This window comes from Hyperolius riggenbachi, chromosome 11 (genome assembly GCF_040937935.1).
Source record: "Hyperolius riggenbachi isolate aHypRig1 chromosome 11, aHypRig1.pri, whole genome shotgun sequence".
Taxonomy (NCBI): Eukaryota; Metazoa; Chordata; class Amphibia; order Anura; family Hyperoliidae; genus Hyperolius; species Hyperolius riggenbachi.
In genome coordinates, this window is record NC_090656.1 from 20,566,705 (window position 1) to 20,589,417 (window position 22,713).

Consider the following 22,713-nt stretch of genomic DNA (forward strand, 5'->3'; position numbering starts at 1 on the left):
AACATCTGCTATTCGTGCTGCGCCGGAACTTCATCAAAAGTTTATTTTCTTTATTTTCTTTTTTTAATCTTGGGTTAGGGTAGAGAGGGCTTGGAACCTCAATATTCAATGCAGATAGAGAAAGGCAGAGGGGAAAAGTTACCTCCATAGTCAATATTCTATGAATATTTTAATTATTTAAGTTGCCAGGGCCGGTTCAAGTAACAATTGGGCACTAGGGAAAAATTAGCCTGGGGGCCCCCCAACAGACACCCCCCTGACCAAAAAGCATCATTAGAGGCCCTTTGTTGCAGCCAAACTTCCCTCCTGGGCCCCTGAGCTGGCTGCTGACCCTCCCCCAATCTCCTTCAATCTTAACAGACTCTGCAGAGTCCCTGGGGAGCAACAGTTAAGATGGGGGAGGGTCAACTTGGGAGCCCCTACAGGCTCTGGGTCCCTGGGGCAATTGCCCATTTTTTCCTATGACCCTGTAAGTTGCACATCTTTGATTCACACCTTCAGTAACCTGAAAAAAGCATAGCCCAATGGCAGGAATCTTTTTTCACTCTCTGCCATCCAACTCTTGACTCCATGGTCATGTACGGGGCTCTCAGTTTTGGGGGTTGCGACATTCTCACTCTAATGGACTGTACTGCTTCTTTCAGTACAAACTTAGCTGTCCAGGAACAGCCGCAATCCCTCCGACCACCCCTGAGCTTTATAAAGAATTGAATGGATAAAGGAAGATTGAGGGGCCGGCCCTCCTTAACCATCCCCCCCCCCACAAACATGATGACACCCCCCTTCCCCCCACCCAAGCCCGGATTTACATCACAGGAGCCTATAGGCACAGATGTCCTGGCATCTTAGACTTCACCATCCATGAACCCACAAACCCCCACCAATCCGCACTGCAAGTGTGTTGGCTGGCCCAACGTTCACTTCTCCCTTACTTCCCTTGCCTGTCATAGGTAGCTACAGGTGCCCCTTAGTATTAGGTAGCCAGGAGTACCCTCAATATTAAGTAGCTAGAGGTGCCCCTAAGTATTAGGTAGCTAGAGGAACCTCAGCATTAAGTGGCTAGAGGTGTCCCTGACTGAAGGGAGATCTTGTCAGTGAAATGTCTAGAGCTGGGTGAGTAATCTCTCATTTACACTCTCATCTGCATAGGGAAGGGGGAGGGATGCGCTCAGGAGGGGAGTGAGCCTCCTTTCCACCATTAGCCGCCTGTAAGTGAGTGCCTACAGTGCCTTATGGTAAATCTGTCCCAGCCCCCACCCACAAACACAATGTCCCACAGCACCCTCTACCCAATCAAATGCTCTCTCCAATAGTAACAGATGGTAATAGATCAAGAAGTGGAGAAGAGAGTCGGCACTGCTGATCGCTGCTTTATTGCGCACATATGCATACATATACTTTACATTCGTGATAGTGATAGTGTCCATTAAAAGACTACACATACCGGTACAAAGTGGAGAGGTGGGTGGGTGGCGGTGGGTGCTGGGCACTGAGGCTTCAGGAACAGATCAAACATGTTTGGAATTATCCGCTTGTGCATTGCATGGTGTTCGCGGAATCTACGGAACCGCTGCAGCGCCTACTGGCAGCTTCCCCCCATCTGGTCTCCCCCATCTCTTCCAGGCCCATGCAGAGTGTTGGCAGTGGAGTTCACTCACCTGTCTGCTGCCATGCTCCTCCTATGTCCTCCCTCCATCCCTGCTAGCAGCATGTACCGGTGACCTGGCAGCATGTACGTAATCATATACATATTGTGTGGTCATGAGATATGAGGAGTACACTCCGCTGCCAATACTCTGCACAGGCCTGGGGGGGGGGGGGGAGGGGTCTTCAGGAGTCCGTCAATTGGCTGCCAATCTACCACCACCCACCCGACCGCCCTGTTTCGAGCAATATCTTTCCATCCAGAGCGATTGATAGTTTTGATTGATTTCATCTGGAAATCGATTGAAGCTATCATCGAGTAGAGATGGCCCAAACCTCCGATTTTCGGTTTGCGAACTTCCGCAAAAAGTTCGGTTCGCGTAAACTTCCGCGAACCGCAATAGACTTCAAGACAGGCGAACTTGGAAAACTAGAAAAATTCATGCTGGCCACAAAAGTGATGGAAAAGATGTTTTAAAGGGTCTAACATCTGAGTTTTTGCATGGATGAGTAAGATAGACGCCAAAAGTCCCGGGGAAAAATCTGGATTTGACGCAAAGCAGCGTTTAAGGGCAAAAATCACATTGAATGCTAAATTGCAGGCCTAAAGTGCTTTGAAACATCTTGCATGTGTATACATCAATCAGGGAGTGTAATTAGAGTTCTGCTTCACACTGACGCACCAAACTCACTGTGTAACGCACTGCAAACAGCTGTTTGTGTTGTGACGGTGGTGCTGGACTGGTGCGCACCATGGCGAGAGTGCAGGCCGGGGCGGTTTTCAAGCCCATATGGTCGCCAGGCTGAGGTGATTGTCCAGCTGATCGAATTTGGTCTGTCCAAATGAAGCAACGACCTTATTATCTTGGGTGTGCCCCCCCCCCCCCCCCCCCCCCGGAGACACTCATATACTGTAGCCGGCGGTCATTGCTTCATTGTGATATGCAAGCCCCTTCACCGCAGCAAGGTAATGATCATGAAGGGCAATTGGCACATGTACATGCCTTTTTTTTGTTGTTGCAGCCGCAGTACAGCCAGAAAAATTAGGCATGCATGTACACGCACCAGAAAAATTAGTATAGCGGCCGCTGCTAGCAGGAATCCGCCTGGAGTCCTGAACCCTGTTGGTGGTGGCAGAAAAGGTAGTCAAGCGGCCTGCAGGCAGAGATGCTGTGTGGGGGGCGACTTAGTCTTAGGGCAGGCAGTCACACGGTGTGCAGGCAGAGATGCTGTGTGTGGGGACTGACTTAGTCTTCGGGCAGGCCTGACCGTACTTTGCAGACCACGTGGTCAGATGGACCCTTGACCCAACGCTGTGTGCCAGAGATAGCACCACTTGCCTTTCAACATCACGGTACAGTTTAGGTATTGCCTTTTTTGAGAAATAATTGCGGCCTGGTATCTTCCACTGCGGTGTGTGGCTTTGCTTTTGTGTGCTGCTTTCCCTCAGGTGGTTATCCCATTGCAGTTTGTGCTTTGTAATCATGTGCCTTCTTAAGGTAGTTGTCCCTACGCAGATCTTGGTCTTTCCACGGCTCAATTTTCGGTGGCAAAGAGTACAGATGGCATTGCTCTCATCTAAGACAGAAACACAAAAAAATGTCCACAACGCTGAGCTCTGGGGTGATGGCACTTTGGTGGTGGCGGCTGACTGAGTGTTAAGTGGGGTGCCAGAATCAGAGCAGAAGGAGGAAGATATGTCACGCTTCCATGCGGAAGCTGAGAAAGATGAGGTGTACTGTGTTAAATAGTCAACTGCGTCCTGACAGTATTGGGGGTTGATGGCACGTGCCTTCTTCTGAACACTTACTTTGGTCGCGGGCCGCACGAAATCACGACAGCGCAACCTCGAACAGACCTGCCAGGTGGCCTGCCTCTGCCTTTTATTTGTCCATATTGGGGGGAATGAAGTGAAAGGTATGCACTGACTTGACTAATACAATGTGCAGTCAGTCACACAGGTGCAGTTAACAGGTATGCACGGAGTGGTATATCACACTGCGTGCGCTCACGTAGGTAGGTGGGTGCACTGTGAACAACAGGTGGGTAGGTATATGCAGTAATGGGTATTACAATGTGCACCTGTCACACACACAGGTAGTCACTGAATGTGCTGGGCCTGGCAGTGGCACACACACAGTATGAATTATCAAGGCTGTCTATGCAACACAAGTGTCAGTGGGACACACAGAAAAAAAAATAGATCACAAGAACAAGATTAGCTCTCAAAAAAGCTGTTGAGGGTTGCTATTTTAGCAATAAGAATCAGCAAGGAGCAAGCTAACAAGCCTACAAGAGCCTAACTAATCTTTCCCTATGAGAGAGTCTGCACTGCAGCAGCTGTCCCTTCTCTATTTACTGCAGGCACACGAGTGAGTATAATGGCCGGTGGGACCTGCCTTTTATAAGGGGGGGGAGGGGGAGTGGCTCCAGAAGATAGTGTAGCCTGATAAGCTACAATGTGCCTGCTGACTGTGATGTAGAGGGTCAAAGTTGACCCTAATGGTGCACTATGGGGGCAAACCGAATTTCCGGAAAAGTTCCCGGTTCGCCGCGATTGCGAACCACGGAAGTTCGCCGGGAACCGTTCGCAGGCGAACCGTTCGGGCCATCTCTATCATCGGGTAGCCATATTGGGGTATCAGTCTTTGGCAGATTCGATCACAGTGATCAATTCAGCACATTGTCAAATTTCTAATAACTTCTGTAGGTGACAATGACTTAGGGAAAAATAAATGTAAAGTGCATTTTGCTCTGGCACTATTTAAAGAGAAACCGTGACCAAATAATTGAACTTCATCCCAATCAGTATCTGATACCCCCTTTCCCAAATCTATTCCTTTTCGCAAAGAGATCATCAGGGGGCTCTGGCTGGCTGATATTGTGGTGAAACCCCTCCCACAAGAAACTTTGAGGACCATGGTACTCCTGGCAGTTTCCTGTCTGTGAACCTTGTTGCATTGTGGGAAATAGCTGTTTACAGCTGTTTCCAACTGCCAAAAAAGCATGCAGCAGCTACATCACCTGCCAGCAGTAAAAATGTCACCATGTAATAAATGTCAGCATGTAAATCAGGGAGAGGAAAGATTTTACAATGGGTAAACACTGACTAAATCATTTATACATAATTATTGTAAAAATGAAGCACTTTTAATCACATTATTTTCACTGGAGTTCCTCTTTAAATGTGACAAATTTGCACGATAGTGGTACTTTATTTTTTTTTTAAGGTGAGTAATGAATGTAGACATTAGTATAGATGATCTGATTATTATCATAAGTTGATGATGGCACGTCCTTTTTCTTTATGAGCTCCACTTGTTAGCTTACTATAGAAATGTATAATATTCATAAGCATAAGTAACTTATACTATTTATCTGCCTAAAAATGAATCTACAACCTTTTCATATAATATGCAAAAGAAAGCACAACTTCGTGACCCCCCCTCCCCCCTCCACTTCCGTCCGCCCACCTAACCTTAATGGAAATCTAAAGCCAAATAAAAAAATCTTAACATACCTGGGGCTTCTTGCAGCCCCCCGGAGTCATCCTGTGCCTGCGCCATCCTTCGGAGACCCTCAGGCCAGCGGCAGCGACCCCCACAAAGCTGGTTGGCCACGCGCCTTCTCACCCCCGTTGCAGGCAGCGTTCTGCACATGTACAGTACGTGCAAATCGCATGCACAGTAGTCTCCGTCTGGCGGTGACCGGCCAACTTTTAGGGGGTTGTCACTGAGAATCATGGAGGCACATGGTTACTCCAGAGGGCTGCAAGGAGCCCCAGGGAAGTTAAACTGTTTTTTTTAAATTTGGCTTAAAAGGAATTTCAACCAAGGATTGAACTGTATCCCAATCAGTAGCTGATACCCCCTTTCCTGCCAGAAATCGTATCCTTTTCTCGAATAAATCATCGGGGGGGGGGGGGGGGGGGGAGGGGTCAGTATGGCTGATATTGTAGTGAAACTCCTCCCACTTTGTGATGTCATGACCTAGGTCCTGACAGCTGTCTATGAACCTCTTGTATTGTGGGAAATTACGGCTTTTTCCAACTGCTGAGCAACCAATATCTCCCTCTGCGCATAGAACTCTCAGTAACGAACATTCTGCACAGATCACCCGGCAGAGCTAAAGATGTCACGACATGATTGGCCAATACTTCCGACTCTGCATTCTCTGATTGGTCCAATGCTTCCGAGTTCTGTAATTTGGCTAACATTACCGAGTTGCGGTAATACGATATTTCCGCAGAAATCCGATTCCCGAGTTCTGCGGAAATGTCATTTCTGCAGAATCTGAATGAGTATCCCTAGTGTTCAGTGGGAGGGGCTTGGGTTGATGGGGAGGTAGCTAGGAATATAAAAAAAATAAACAAATAAATAATGTACATACATTTAAAAAAAATACACTTTATGATTCATTTTTAGGGGATTTGGTTTTTCTTATACCAAAATGAGACTACAAGATGCTCTTTGCTGGACTGAACTGGACATCACAGAAAACTGAGGGCAACTATTTTGTACCTTCATGTGCTCCAACACTATGGAACTTCCTACCTCCCCCCATTAGGGCAGCCCCCTCCTTCAACATCTTCAAGAAGGCCCTCAAAACTCACCTTTTCACTCTGGCCTACCACCCCTCACAAGTGCTCTAAACCCACAGCTGAACTCTGGTCCCCTACCTCTCGTGTCCCTACCTCTCCTTCTAGATTGTAAGCCTTTGGGCAGGGTCCTGCTCCTTATATCTCCTACTTGATTACACACCTCCATTACCGTAAACCCATCCTGAGGATCTGAGTGAACTCTTAAGTGAACTCCACTTGCCTAATCTCCATGCTCCCATCCAGTAACTGAAGCATTACCTTGCACTCATATGGCTTGATTCACTAAACAGTGATATGACAAATAGCACACCTTATCAAAGATAACACACCTTATCCAAGTTAACACACCTTATCAGAGTAGCATAGCGAGTGCTACGAAACTGCAGGGGCTCAGGGCAGGACGAGTGGAGCTCTTGTCATTGCCAATTAGCAGGCAAAAGTTAGTAGCGCTTTCTATGCTATTCTGATAAGGTGTGTTAACTTTGATAAGGTGTGATATCTTTGATGAGGCATGCTATTTGTCACTTCACGGTTTAGTGAATCAAGCCCATACTGTGCTGCGTGATCTGGTTTGCATGTATTCCTGTACTGTCTTATTGCTGTTTGTCACCCCTAAATATTGTCTGTGGGCATATTCACAGTGGGACGTTGAGTTGTAATGTGACGTTAAAGTCGCAACGCAGCATTACAACGCAATGCAAAAAAACTAAAAGTGGTGACGCACATTAACGCTGCATTATAGTTACCTTGGGGCATACAGTCAATGAAAAGTATGCCTCTCTGTATCTGTTTAACATCTGCGCTTGGAGGTAACGCACTGCATGCAGTGAGTTACCATAACGCAACATTTACAATGCGACGTCAACGTCGCACTGTGAATGCCGCATAGGATTAACACTACAGTGCGTTAACCTGCGTTATAAAGACTTTACAACGCAGGACAATAACGTCCCACTGTGAATGTGACCTGTAACCTTAACTAATGTCCAGCGCTGTGTAAGGGCCCGTTTCCACTATCGCGAATCCGCATGCGTTGGCCGCATGTGGATTCGCACAGCCAATACAAGTGAATGGGACTGTTTCCACTTGTCAGTTTTCCTGTGCGTTTTTCTGTGCAGGATTTTTCTGCACGGCAGAGCCCTCAGAATTCGCTTGCGTGTGGAATGCAGGCAAATCGCATGCAATGTATTTAATAGGGAAATCGCATGGGTTTTCCCCATGCGTTTTTTGCCGCAAATTCACATGCGATTTCGCATAGGTACCCATGTTAATTCACAGAGGCAGTGACATGGTTAAAATCGCAGTACCCTAACCTATGCGAAATCGCATGCGAAATCGCTGCAAAAAACACATGCGGAATCAAACCCGCATGCGATTTTGCCTGCGGTGATTCGCCGGCGATTCCGCAACGCAATAGTGGAAACGGGCCCTAATATGTTGGCCACTTTATAAATACGATAAATAAATACTCATAGGCCAGAAATCCAGAAATGAAAAAAGCTTTTTCCTTTTTTTTTTCTTTTTCTTTTTGACAAGCTGTAGATTTACGAGCCTTTTTGAGAAGACCCGATCCCTTATTGCCAAAAATAAACATTAACGATATTTGCTCTTTACCTGTAATAGGAAAGCCTGTAACTAATTCTAGACAGATTGGCAACTCTTCTTAGCAATCGCCCGGAAACAGCCAGACCCACAACGATATATTTTGTGGGGGAAAACATAAATCGACTGCTATTAAGATCTATGTGCATATGTTGAATATTAGCACTGCAATATAAGTACAAAGGGAATATATTTCAGTGCCTCTCAAACTTCCCTGACCTTCCCGGTAAAATAGTACCACCGCGGCAAAAAATATTTGCATAGATTTAGGTAATATATTGCGCCCAAGTACAATACAGCCCTTTTTGCGTGATTCACACGGATGATAAGAAAGACGTTAAATTATGCCAACAAAGCCAAGATGTCTATACCTTTTTTTTATTTATTTTTTTACAGTGGGTCCTATTGGGAAAATGGCTTCTGCTTTTTAAAACGCAAATGCATTAAGCGTCTGATTCATACAATGACATGTGCCATATCGAAATGCGTAATGGATCTCCCAGGAATAAAAACAGCACCAGCAAATCATCACCTTGGGGATGTTCATTGAGTGAGTATTTTACGGACATACTTCTTTTATATTTATATAATAATTTAGCATAGTGACAGTTTTTTTTGGCAGCGCTAGCACTTTCTCATCTTTATAATGGCGTTATATTTGTGAGCCTAATAAGTGTACGCCGGCTCAACAACGGAATGAGGGAAGAGCAGCGTATTTTTCATAATCCCTCTGGGTGCCGGTGGGGAGAAAGCATATTGGCGTAAGCAACAATTCTAATGAAAGGTCAAGAAAAACATTGTGAGGAGGAATAGTCACATTCCACCTTCTCCCCCCCCAACCACCCCCCCACACCCCCCATTCGGTTTTAGAGAAATGAAATAACAGAATTTATAGGGCAATAGACAAGTGATATAACTCTTGACTGCATTATATTAGTAAAAAAAAAAAAACCTTGTTACAGGCTAAACAAAAAGTCAGCTTAGCATTTTACATCCTAACTGACCCATTAAAAGGGGATACATATATATATATATATATATAGAGAGAGAGAGAGAGAGAGAGAGAGAGAGAGAGAGAGAGAGAGAGAGAGAGAGAGAGAGAGGAATATTTTTACACTTTTTTTGTATATCAGAAAAATGCTAAATACTATATATGAAAAAACGTATTATTGCATATTTATATAGCGCTCACATCTTCTGCAGCACTTTACAGAGTACATAGTAATGTCACTGACTGTCCTCAGAGGAGCTCACAATCTAACCCCTACCATAGCCATAGTGTAATGTCCTACCATATTATTATTATGTATTTATATAGCACTGACATCTTCTGCAGCACTTTACAGAGCACAAAGTCATGTCACTGACTGTCCTCAGAGGAGCTCACAATCTAATCCTACCATGGTCATAGTCTAATGCCCTACCATATTATTATTATGTATTTATACAGCACTGACATCTTCTGCAGCACTTTACAGAGCACATAGTCATGTCGCTGACTGTCGTCAGAGGAGCTTACAATCTAATCCTACCATAGTCATAGTCTAATGCCCTGCCATATTATTAGTATGTATTTATATAGCACTGCCATCTCCTGCAGCACTTTACAGAGTATATAGTAATGTCACTGACTGCCCTCAGAGGAGCTCACACTCTAATCCTACCATAGTCATAGTGTAATGTCCTACCATATTATTATTATGTACTTATATAGCACTGACAGGTTCTGCAGCACATTACAGAGTACATAGTCATGTCACTGACTGTCTTCAGAGGAGCTCACAATCTAATCCTTACCATAGTTATAGTGTAATGTCCTACCATATTATTATTATTATTTTGGAATTATATAGCGCCATCATCTTCTACCGTAGACAGTCGTATTATATTCCTATTGCGGTCAAAGGACAATTGTTGGTGAGAGCCTATTTACCTATCTGTAGGTTTTTAGGATGTGGGAGGAAATCAGAGTACTTGGAGAACACCCACACAGACACGGGGAGAACATACAAACTCCCTGCAGATTATATTTCTTCCAAGGCTCAAATCTGGGGCTCTAATTGTTTTGTACTGTGGAGTGTATATAGTGCAACTGCCACACAGGCTTGTGTTACTGCGAGGAGCAAGACCTAAACGATGCATGCCTGCTGTTTTCACATAGTCCATCTAGTTATAAGTGGGTCGGTTAATTACTGTACTTTTCTTACAAGGACTTAGTGTTAGCACTGGAAAAAAAAGTACTTACACACTCAACTTAGTGTGAGAACATTTTCTATCAAACAGACAATGACATTATAAAGGAAGGTTCCCACTTATAAGTTAAGGGGCCCACACACTGAGCCGATTAGCGTCCGATCGATCGAAATCGATCGATCGCAAATCGATTGACAGACCTATCGATTTGCGGCCGATTTCGATCGATTTCAATCGATCTGACATGCTGGAAAATCTAGGTCGATCTGTTGAGATTGCTTATCATTTTGCATTGGACCTAATGGAAATCTGATGGCAAAAAAATGCCATCAGATCGATTTTCAATAGATGTCATACTGAAATCTATTGGAAATCTGTTCCTAGTAAAAAATGTTCCTAAACACATCAGATAGATCAGAAATCTATCTGATGATCTATCTGCTTCTGATCTAATGAGTGTATGGCCACCTTTAGTGTAAACATTAGTTTGTATGTGTCTGGAATTTAACCAATTAGCAGCTTCAAAGGAATTATCTAGTTTAAGATAAGTGCACGTCTTTTGACCTCAACCGGCAGAACTCGTTGTGCTGTAAATTATTGGAATGCTTAGATGTCTCCCTGCTAGCAGAGGATATAGAAACTGAAAGCAGAAGTCCTCTGTTCTTGTCTCACACTGCCCCTTAGTGACAAGTGGCCATACAGTATATACACATTACACCAGTACTAATTGGTAGCAAGGAAATGTAACAATAAATAAATGTGCTCAAATAAATTGGTCTGCAGCACTTGCAAGCCTCTAAATAAATTGGCTGCTAAAGGGTTAATAGTATGTTAATAGTACACCTTTCATACTATTAAACTAAGGATGTACTTTTATGTACAAGATCCTTGCTGATGTAATTTTGTTAAAAGATACTAAACCCGAGGCAAAGCTACCTAAGGTAAGCACAGGGGGGTATATTCATGCTGGATCCACATACCTCTGTGTGTTGTCTGTTCATCCCCCCCCCCTCCTCCCCCAGTCCTTGTAAACATTACATGGGCAGCACGGTGGCGTAGTGGTTGTGCTCTCGCCTTGCAACACTGGGTCCCCAGTTCGAATCCCAGCCAGGTCAGACATATGACTATGGTAGGGACTAGATTGTGAGTCCCTCTGAGGGACAGTTAGTGACAAGACAATATACTCTGTACAGCGTAACATAATATGTCAGCGCTATATAAATACATAAATATATAATTACATTTCTCAATAAATTTTACCTTTGGGAAGATGCAGGCTTGATGTAATGTTCCCTCCGTTCACCCTCCCCATTCCATCCTCTTAAAGAGAACCTGAACTGAAAATAAAAAGTCAAAATAACCATACACAGGTCATACTTACCTCCTGTGTAGTGTACTCCTCAATCTCTTTCTCCCCTCCTGCGTCCCATTTGCCCATTGTCATCAATGGAATTCTCTGTCCTCCATTTTAAAAATGGCCATTACCCCATAACAGCTTCCTGGTCAGTACACTGTTAAACTGTAATATTGCCCACTTGAGCCATAGGGAAACATGGACATTACCTTGCACATTCATTTGTAACTGACAGCTGCCGATATATGTGTATACTAAAGGATAGAGAAAAGGACGGGAAGACACCGGGAGCCCAATCTGGTGTAGTATCTCACGGAGAGATATCGTAATTAGTAGGAAGAGATTATATATACTCACAAAGCTGGGTTGCACACAAGGCAACCAATCTATCTCGCATGTGGGGAAGTACCGTCCCCACTCGGCCTTGTGATGTACGGTCGGTGGTCGCAGCTCCTTCAAAACGATACCACCTGCCAAGGTGGTGGCCCCTGATTCCAGGGGAAGTTTGCAGTACGAGAGGGTAGGAGGCGCCCTTGGAGGTACTTAGTGGTCGGGCTTACATTGGGGTGTGCCAATGATTATACTGATTGTTGTGTAAAACCACACCAATACTCGTAACGATCTATGTATTGTTTCTAAGTGATGTACGTATTGATATTAGACAATTATTGATACAAAAATTGGAATGATCCTACCTTAATAAGTAGTCAATTCCGTTAGTATAAAATTTTCGAATTTATTGTAGCACTTAAAATGACAACGCGTTTCGCGGCTTACACCGCTTCATCAGGTCGTATGTTGTGCCTTTCTCGAACACACCTCTGAGCTTGGGCGCCCAAGCTCAGAGGTGTGTTCGAGAAAGGCACAACATACGACCTGATGAAGCGGTGTTAGCCGCGAAACGCGTTGTCATTTTAAGTGCTACAATAAATTCGAAAATTTTATACTAACGGAATTGACTACTTATTAAGGTAGGATCATTCCAATTTTTGTATCAATAATTGTCTAATATCAATACGTACATCACTTAGAAACAATACATAGATCGTTACGAGTATTGGTGTGGTTTTACACAACAATCAGTATAATCATTGGCACACCCCAATGTAAGCCCGACCACTAAGTACCTCCAAGGGCGCCTCCTACCCTCTCGTACAGCTGCCGATATATAACTGACAGCAACTGGTGTATTTCAGTTCTGACAAAATATTGTCAGAACTGGAAGGGATCACTGTAAGAAGAAAATGGTGAGCTTCTATGAGGGACTAACGGTGAGCTAAGTATGCAATATTCATTTGCAGCTACTTCATGTGTTTACTTTAAATAATTTTACTTGCTTCAGGTTCCCTTTAAAGGGTTTTAATGTCGGTAATCTGTATTTATTTAAGTACCGATTGATTACATCATCTTGCAGTCCTAAAAAACCTGCAACTTGCTTAGGTGCTAAAAGAGCAGGTCAGAAACCTCCCCTCCCAGTCTCTCCTAGGTTTATTAGGATAGCCTGTGATTTGGCTTACGTTTGTCCCATGGGGACTGAGAATTACCCTCTGGCATACAATACAATAAAAACCTGCCTTCTAATTCCGTATTGCCAATGTAGTCAGCCTACCTGACTTTTCCCCAAAGCAATGTAATCTGTTGACACATGCACAATAGTTTTTGGTCTTAGGGATTGAAATTCATTCCCACTGGGTGACAAATGCTGACCAGGCTACTTGCTTTGCTAATGAGAGAGACGCATACTTTAGGTGGGAGGGAGGAGGTGGCGCTGGTGTGGCACATGGCAGTGCAGTTTTTGATGGCATGTGTAAGGAGGACAGCAATGCACATGGAAATGGCTGTTATTTGGGGCTCCAGGGGAAAGGTGAATGTAAGTTTTATTAACTGTTACATGCACTTTTTTAAATAGGAGTCTTTTTAAGTAGTTATGCCGGTGTGGCAAATCTGTTGGAGCAAAGGGAACATTTATACTATAATTCCGCTTTTAAAAACAAATTGCAGTTGAGTCCAGTATGCAATTGTGAGCTGTTTGGGAGGAAGCAGACGTTCATTATAACCAAATGGCGCATACACTTTACATGTCGTTAGGATTAGCCATGTATACAGAACTGTTACAATGGATTTTCCATTTTTGTTTTGATCTCCGTTTGACTCTTGCCTTTGACACGCTTACCTATTCTACGTTTGATTTACAGCATTTAATTCAGGACTTGTTTTGGCCATCGGATGACAGCAGAAGATGGAAGTTTCCTCCCTAGCGTCCCTCCGTAATGCTGCTGATGGTGTCTCAAGCCCTCCGTAGCTTTACGAACGCTTCCATTTGTCTTAAATAATGCAGCCCCCCGATGATTGATGGCCCGGCCTGATAGAATATCTACATGCTTAAGCAAACCGTAACAGATGATACTCTTTAACTTCCTAAATTGATCAGCACTCTTGACCCAACTGAATTATAAGCTTGAAAACTTTGAGCTATTACGCTTTGCGATTCGCCATGACAGATATTTTTAAGTCAATAAATGCATTATTAATACGTGGAAAACTCCAAAGAATTAGCTCTAAGTTAATTTCCAGAGGAAACAGATTCAACCTCATTGTATTTAAGCGGCCTTGTCAAACATTACTCAGTCATCTTCTGCCCGCGTCTACGGGAGTCACGTAGTTTGCGTGATAAATAACCAGAATGCATTTGTGTCATTTGTCAGTGCCTCTGTAATAAGCATCATTGCCTCAACGCTGCCTCTTATTGAAAGGCTTCCTGTGTATGATAAAATATGATTTATTTCCCAGCTCGCACATACCTTCGGAATTAAATCAACCTGGTTAACCGTTTTGTTGGATGGAGGAAGCGTGACTGGCCCAAGAGGACACATTGCAGTGTAGTGACATAAAGCAGGCTTGGATAGATTTATGTGGAATGCACAAATATTACATAATATTTTTATGAGTAAAGTACACCTGTGAGCACATTTTAAAATTATCCTGAAGGAAGAACCCGCCCAGGCAGGCTCCTACTGGTCCCTGTTCCGCCTTTCCCAGATTTTTAAGATCAGCTGCTTTCCTGAGTTATTTGGTCGGAGTTGCAAGTCCTGTCTGCCCCACTGCATCCAATCATGGAACTACAGGTAGAGCGCCAATCAATGAAAGCCACACCCTCTCACTTTCCCATGATGCCTGTTAGTGGTAAGGGTGTGGCATGCCAACTATCTTGGCAGATGCTGTGAAAAATGAGGATGTCCTAGATCAAACCCGGGCCCTCATACAGTTAACTTTTCTTCTGATTTTTTTTTTTTTTACACGAGATGATATCAAACCTTATCGATAAAACACTTTGAGCCTTATGCAATTAGCTTTTTCTCCTGAGTTTTCTCCTCTTCTCTTTGAAATAACTTTTCAGTACTTGCCAATGAATACAGTGGCTTGCAAAAGTATCCGGCCCCCTTGAAGTTTTCCACATTTTGTCACATTACTGCCACAAACATGAATCCATTTTTTGGGAATTCCATGTGAAAGACCAATACAAAGTGCTGTACACATGGGAAGTGGAACAAAAATCATACATGATTCCAAACATTTTTTTTAAAAATAAATAACTGCAAAGTGGTGTGTGCGTAATTATTCAGCCTCCTTTGGTCTGAGTGCAGTCAGTTGCCCGTAGACATTGCCTGATGAGTGCTAATGACTAAATAGAGTGCACCTGTGTGTAATCTAATGTCAGTACAAATACAGCTGCTCTGTGACGGCCTCAGAGGTTGTCTAATAGAATATTGGGAGCAACAACACCATGAAGTCCAAAGAACACACCAGACAGGTCAGGGATGAAGTTATTGAGAAATTTAAAGCAGGCTTAGGCTACAAAAAGATTTCCAAAGCCTTGAACATCCCAAGGAGCACTGTTCAAGCGGTCATTCAGAAATGGAAGGAGTATGGCACAACGGTAATTAACCAAGACAAGGCCATCCACCTAAACTCACAGGCCGAATAAGGAGAGCGCTGATCAGAAATGCAGTGAAGAGGCCCATGGTGACTCTGGACGAGCTGCAGAGATCTACAACTCAGGTGGGAGACTCTGTCCATAGGACAACTATTAGTCATGCACTGTACAAAGTTGGCCTTTATGGAAGAGAGGCAAGAAGAAAGCCATTGTTAACAGAAAAGCATAAGAAATCCCGTTTGCAGTTTTCCACAAGCCATGTGGGGGACACAGCAAGCATGTGGAAGAAGGTGCTCTGGTCAGATGAGACCAAAATGGAACTTCTTGGCCAAAATGCAAAATGCTATGTGTGGCGGAAAACTAACACTGCATATCACTCTGAACACACTATCTCCACTGTCAAATATGGTGGTGGCAGCATCATGCTCGGGTTGTGCATCTCTTCAGCAGGGACAGGGAAGCTGGTCAGAGTTGATGGGAAGATGGATGGAGCCAAATACAGGGCAATCTTGGAAGAAAACCTCTTGGAGTCTGCAAAAGACTTGAGACTGGGGCGGAGGTTCACCTTCCAGCAGGACAATGACCCTAAACATAAAGCCAGGGCAACAATGGAATGGTTTAAAACAAAACATATCTATGTGTTAGAATGGCCCAGTCAAAGTCCAGATCTAAATCCAATCGAGAATCTGTGGCAAAATCTGAAAACTGCTGTTCACAAATGCTGTCCATCTAATCTGACTGGGCTGGAGCTGTTTTGCAAAGAAGAATGGGCAAGGATTTCAGTCTCTAGATGTGCAAAGCTGGTAGAGACATACCCTAAAAGACTGGCAGCTGTAATTGCAGCAAAAGGTGGTTCTACAAAGTATTGACTAAGGGGGCTCAATAATTACGCACACCCCACTTTGCAGTTATTTATTTGTAAAAAATGTTTGGAATCATGTATGATTTTTGATCCACTTCTCACATGTACACCACTTTGTGTTGGTCTTTCATGTGGAATTCCAATAAAATTGATTCATGTTTGTGGCAGGAATATGACAAAATGTGGAAAACTTCAAGGGGGCCGAATACTTTTGCAAGCCACTGTATGTACCAAAATGTAGGAAAAAAAGAACTTTCAAAATTATTTTGACTAATTTTTGTTTGTATGCTGGTGGCTTAAAAGGCATTTTATTGACAACTGTGAAATAACCATTTTGCGATTTGCATATGTTCCTCTTTGGCCCTTGTTCAATTCAATTTTTCTCCTATGTTTTCTCTTAGGTTATTTTTTTATAAACTGTCTTAGTTTTAAGCCACCAGCAAGCAAGAAAGTACTCAGGAATTTTTTGGCAAACTTCTTCACCTACTTTTAGGAACTTTTTAAATTCCAGAGTGAAGAAATTGTATCTTAAAGCGGATCCGAGATGAAAAACTAAGTATAACAAGTAACTTGTCTATATATCTTATCTAAAGTTTAGATGGTTTACACAGCAAATCTAGCTGCAAACCGCTTTAATAGAATATGATTATTTCTTCCTGTGATACAATGACAGCAGCCATGTTGTTTGTAATCATTACACAGAGGCAGGCTTATCTGTATCTTGAGCCATTAGCCTAATCCCCTCTCCTCCTCCCCTCTGCCTCTGAAATCAATGGCTAGTAACACCTCCCTCTCCTCCTGCCCAGACTGAGCTCCCATGAACCCTTGCTACTGCCAAGGCACTCTGAAAACCTGTGGGCGTTGCTTGTTTAGTTTATAGGGAATTAGAGTATTAAAACAAAAACAAAAAAGTATTTGGCTTGAGGAATGCCCTATAAACAATAGGAAAGGAACACAATTATGCAATGTGTAAAAGTTCACCTCGGATCCACTTTAAAGAGGACTCAAGGTGGTTCCATGGGAGGCAGATGGGACACAGAGGCATGTTCTCTGCCTCATGACATGCCTCTATGTCCCCACACCCCCGTGCTATAGCCCCCCCCCCCCTTCCCCGAGACACTATTTGCGGACCATGGGAGCGGCAGGGACGGGCGTTTTTTGTGGCTACCTGATCTGCTCAGCCCCCCCGGATCAGGTAGCCTAATTTTTTTTTTTAGCCCACCTCGGGCTCTCTGTAAACAGAAAATGAAAAATTTACTTCTAGGAGAAAACTTAGCAATAAGGTGAATTGAATAAGGTCTCGCACCTAGGCCCATATGCAGTTGAGTGAGTTTGAGTTTTTTCCTGGAGATACTTTTTCTTCTTCAATTTAAAATAACTTTTTATCACTTTGCAATGGAAAAAGTACCAAAAAGTAGGTGAAAAATTTCTGTAAAAATTATTTTGAGTATTTGTCTGCTGCTGGTGGTTTAAAAAGCATTTTATTTTAAGTTGTGAAAATATCACCTAGGTGAAAAAGTGAATTGCATATAAGCCCTAGCGTGCAAAAGAGCACTTAAAACAAGTTATCCCAAATTGATTAAAGTTTGATATTGCTTTTTGATTTGTTTTTTCTCTTTTTCACTTGCTAGGTGCTACAAAGGTATTTTATAGATAAGATGAAAGAAAATGTCCGGAGAGAAAAAACACGAAAACTAGATAATTAAATCAAGGTCCATGCCTGCAAAAAAAAAGGAGAATGCTCCAGATTAAAACCAGAGACATTAGTTGCACATGTTTTCCAAAATCTGCTGTTACTGCAATCCTGTTTCTCCTGGTCCTGTTTTACAATATCAAAATCCAAAATTAAACATATACGGTATTGCAGCAGATAAACATTGCCAGCAGATATACCCGTAGGCTGCCCTTCAACACCCTCTGGATGCTGTGTAAAATCAGGCACCAGGTATGCAAAAATGTCTACTGCACAACCCATCTACCACCTGCACAGATGCAGAAATAGATATCACAATGATAGATACAGCTATGTTGTACCGCCCTGTATTCCAGCAGTTGCATCCAGTGGCGTAGCTGAGGAGCTTGGGTCCCCAGTGAGAGTTTTACATAGGTCTTCTAGCACTCTATTGATATGAAGCCTTAAAGTGGTCTGAAAGTCACTATTTCTACTTTGCTCTAAAAGATTCCTCACAGCTTGAAAGCTACTATCACAGAATTTTTGTAGCAGAATATCACTGAAATGGTTAAACAAAAGCACTTTGTCCTGCTATATAGCTTTAAATCCGCATCCAAACTGGAGATAACAGTATCTTTGTTTGCATTCCAATGTTGATACATGTGTGTAAACACAGTGTAACAAGTGAAAAGGAGCTCTCTGTGAAGCTCTCTGTGATTCAAGCACACAAACAGCTCAGAACAGCTAATTAGATGTTAATATATAATAAAAAGCAGTTTGAATAAAATTGCAATGCCAGCTTTCAGGGTGCGATAAACTACACTTTGGAAACTTGTAATTTGTAGACAGACAATATTACTTGTGCACAAAAGCAAATATGATAACTGTATGAGTAATAAAAGTAGACAAACACATTTTTATTGAATGTTATGTCGGAGTTTCAGACCACTTTAAAATCTTCCAAAGACAGAAGTGGATTGGGAGCCTTAACACCCTAAAGAAAAAGGACACAGAAAAACAAACACCGTAGCCCAGATACTGTAGTATGTTCAAATGTGGGGTTAAATGCCAATAATATAAAAAGACTACTCAAAAAGGTAGGTTGCAGGGGGGGGGGGGGGCAACCAACCACAGGAAGGAGGTGGAGACAATTAACCTGACTACTCGGGGGCTATCCACAGGCCTGTGCTATAATAATTATCTTTGTCTAATGATACGGTTGTTTTTGGAGGTAAGCCAACTCACTTCTTCATTTGAATTTCATCATTGTTTTTAACTTAGTTTTATTTACACCCGGTGCCTCTTTACCCCTACTGTGCTACCAAAGACAGCTGCAGTGTCAGGGAGGTGTAATCAGAGTAAGGAATTACAACTGTTAAGGGTTACAACTATTCAATGCATGTACAGTGGTGTTCATTAGCAGCATAGCACCAATGAAACGCTAATAAGGAACGAGGGCCCCTAATGGGCCCCATTGGTCCAGGGGCCCGGTGCAGTTACAATCTCTGCATTCCCTTTTGCTATGCCACTGGTTGCAGCAATACTGTCATGCGGGCCATAGGCGGGATTTATTTTCTGGAAAATGTACTTTGATTCAGTCTGTCGGTAATGTAAAGACTTCTGCAAACTTGACAGATAAAGTTCCAATTGAGTTTGACAGATTTCATATTCAAAAAGCATAATTGGGTGGTGTGACACATTTTCATTAAAGGAATCATCAGCTACATACTACTGCCCCCTTATATACTTACCCGGGGCTTCCACCAGCCCCTTGCAGCCAACATGCCCCATGCCGCAGCTCTGCTCACAGCCGCCGGCCTGAGGTCCCCGCCGGTGCAGAGTCCAAACTCGAGGTTGTCCTTACTGTGCCTGCACAGTACACTGCGGACAAAGTGGACTTGATTGACACCGGCACTCGCACAGGCACAGTAAGGATGACCTCAAGATCACAGGGGCACCATGCACAGTAAACGACAAACCGTGTACGACAATTCATGAATTTTCTGATTTTCCAGGTGACAGGGCCAATCTGTACTACCTTACCTTTTTTAATAAAGCGGCAGGCACTACAGCGCCCACAACCATACTTGCCTTACCATTTTCTCTTTGACAGCCAATTCCCAGATTCATCCTCCGTCCTTCTAATGTCACTATGTACTAACATTCTTCTAATTGTCTTACCCCTCCTAAAGCTGACCCTCGGGGGGTGAGGAGGTTAAATCCTTCAGGTACCATGTGTCGGTGGAAAGGACGGTTAATAGTTGGGGGACCACCACAGCTCTGGGCCCCCCTTTGATCGCAGGAACTGCTTCCCTCCAGTTACACCCCTGCCCCCCCCCCCCCTTCCCTTCTTCTGACCATTACTGGGTTGCTTTAAGAATAAATATATGAACATTTTTAAACATCACTCTTTAGGTGGACAAATTCCTTAAACTGGACAAACTCAGCAGAAACATCTTACTTTGATTAGTGAACTGCCGCTCGCCCGGGCAGTCTTTCCTCGGTGACAGTCGGCCTTGTAACTGAGGCCCTAATTAATCCGGTCCACGCAAATGCCAGAGAAGAGCTTTGCTAATCACATCCAGATTTGGGTGACCCACGGGCTACAGTCTAGTAGGAGCATGTTGACTTTTATCCGGGAGACTGTAATAAAATCTATCCGGCTGTGATGTTAAAAATTCATAAGTCTGTCTCAAATCTGTGACACCCAAAGGAAATCAGTTATGGTTGATGGGCCAGTTTGTGTATACCGGAGACTTATCCGTGTAATACTCACCGTGACATTTTTAATACTGGATTAATAATTGAAGGGATATTTTTCTTCTTTTTCCGAGTTGACAGGACCGGTAGGCTTCAACGAGACCTGGAAATAACCATTTTTGTCTGTGACACAAAGTGGTCCCTGATATAACAGTGGGCTTTAACTTCATAATCTGCACATTTTCTCCGTCGACTGAGGTGAGTTGGGGTCTGCAGAAAACACCGGCGGCGTAATTCCTCTCCAGCTAGTGGAAGTAACTGCGACTAAACTTTGCAAACTTATAAACTGAAGACCTTCTCTGGCCTGTGCTTTAGTTTTATTAAAGAAATGTACTGTATGTTTCACTGAGGTCTATCAATATTTAAAGAGGAACTCCAGTGAAAATAACGTAAAGAACAACAGTGCTTAATTTTTACAATGATTATGTATAAATGATTTAGTCAGTGTTTGCCCATTGTAAAATCTTTCCTCACCCTGATTTACATTCTGACATTTATCACATGGTGACATTTTTACTGCTGGCAGGTGATGTCAGTGGAAGTAGCTGCTGCTTGCTTTTTTTGGCAGTTGGAAACAGCTGTTATTTCCCACAATGCAACAAGGCTCCCACAGTGTGATGTCAGAACCATGGTCCTGACATCACACTGTGGGAGGGGTTTCACCACAATATCAGCCATACAGAGCGCCCTGATGATCAGTTTCAGAAAAATAAAATATTTCTCATGGGAAAGGGGGTATCAGCTACTGATTGGGATAAAGTTCAAACTTTAAGATGCGGTTCAGGCACAGTTTTTGCTGTATGTGCATGTAATAAAACATTTATTCAAATTAATTATGTATGAAAAAGTTTTGTTAAAAAAGCTGTCTCAGAACAGATTTTGGGGGGGGGGCCTACAGCTGCCTGCACACCCCCACAGGGCTGAGCTTCCACACAGGCAAAGAGGGCAATTCCCCCAGGGCCCCAGATCATGTAGGGGCACCCAAAGTGCACAGTTAAGTTAGGGGGTGATCAGGGTGTGGCAGATGGCTCAGAGGCCCTGGGGGGAAATTTGGTTGCAACAAAGGGACCCTAAAAGCGACCACTTGTTGGCGGGGGGCAGGGGGTGTCTTTTGGGGGGGCCCTTGAGCTAGTTTCGCCCGGGGACCCATTGTTCCTAGAACCAGCCCTGCAAACCCAGTCAGTCTGAAATCCTCTCCTTTTAGTCATATGGGAAAACTAGGAGGAAGAGTAATTTTTCTGCCAGTTAAAGCCACACCTACCTGCTGATTGATCACAAAAAATTGACAGGAAGCTGCACACAATTTGCATGATAGTGAGAAGATGAGGAAGAAAAAGCAGATGTGGAGTGAGAAGAGAGGTGAGTGAATTGAGGGTCTGAGTTCAGTATAGACTGGAAGGATGCAAGTCTGTTAGTAGGAAGGCCACAGAGCAGAGTATCACAGTAGTCCAGGCAAGATATTATGAGAGTGTGCACAAGCACTTAGTGTCAGGAGTGAGGAAGGGTTGGATGCCAGATATATTTTTCAGTTGGTGATGACAGGAGCTGGTTAGGGATAGGGATGCTCAAATTCGGCTTCGGGAGATATCCGGATTTTTGCTATCCGGATATCTCCCAGTAATGCTGTGCGGGCTGGGCGGGGGGTCAAGTTTACCTCTCTGACGTCTTCTTCGGTCGTCCCTTGGCGCCTCCCACGATGCGCTCCATGCGCGTCACGTGATTACAAACACTTCCTCCTTCAACCCGGAAGGAGGAAGTGTTTGTAATCAGGTGACCGCCGCTTGGAGCGCATCGTGGGAGGCGCTGAGGGACGACCGAAGAAGACGTCAGAGAGGTAAGCTTGACCCCCCGCCCAGCCCGCACAGCATTACTGGGAGATATCCGGATAGCAAAAATCAGGATATCTCCCGAAGCCGAATTTGAGCATCCCTAGTTAGGGAGTGAATGTGAGGAATAAATGAGAGAGGAAAGAGTAGTCCAATATCACCCAAAGGCATCGTGCTTGGGTAAATGAAGTTAAAGGGGTGGTGCTTTTTGGCCCTATCTCTGGCCTTCTGCATCCATATCTGAACTCTCAGTGGTTACCTTAGAG

At 43.7% G+C, this 22,713-nt stretch overlaps 1 protein-coding gene across 23 annotated transcripts in view; it reads left to right on the forward strand.

Moving 5' to 3' along the window:
* LOC137539170 (uncharacterized) overlaps positions 1 to 22,713 on the forward strand; it is an 892,710-nt gene that overhangs the window by 75,652 nt on the left and 794,345 nt on the right. For 9 of the 23 annotated variants that reach the window (XR_011024949.1, XR_011024952.1, XR_011024951.1 and 6 more), the window contains one exon: positions 8,243 to 8,396. The exons of 13 other annotated variants lie outside the window; for them this stretch is intronic. The gene's annotated coding sequence lies outside the window, so the exon portion shown is untranslated. Of the gene's footprint in view, positions 1 to 8,242; positions 8,397 to 17,820; positions 18,010 to 22,713 lie in introns of those variants that run through there. One more of the 23 variants, XR_011024954.1, reaches the window with a different exon arrangement.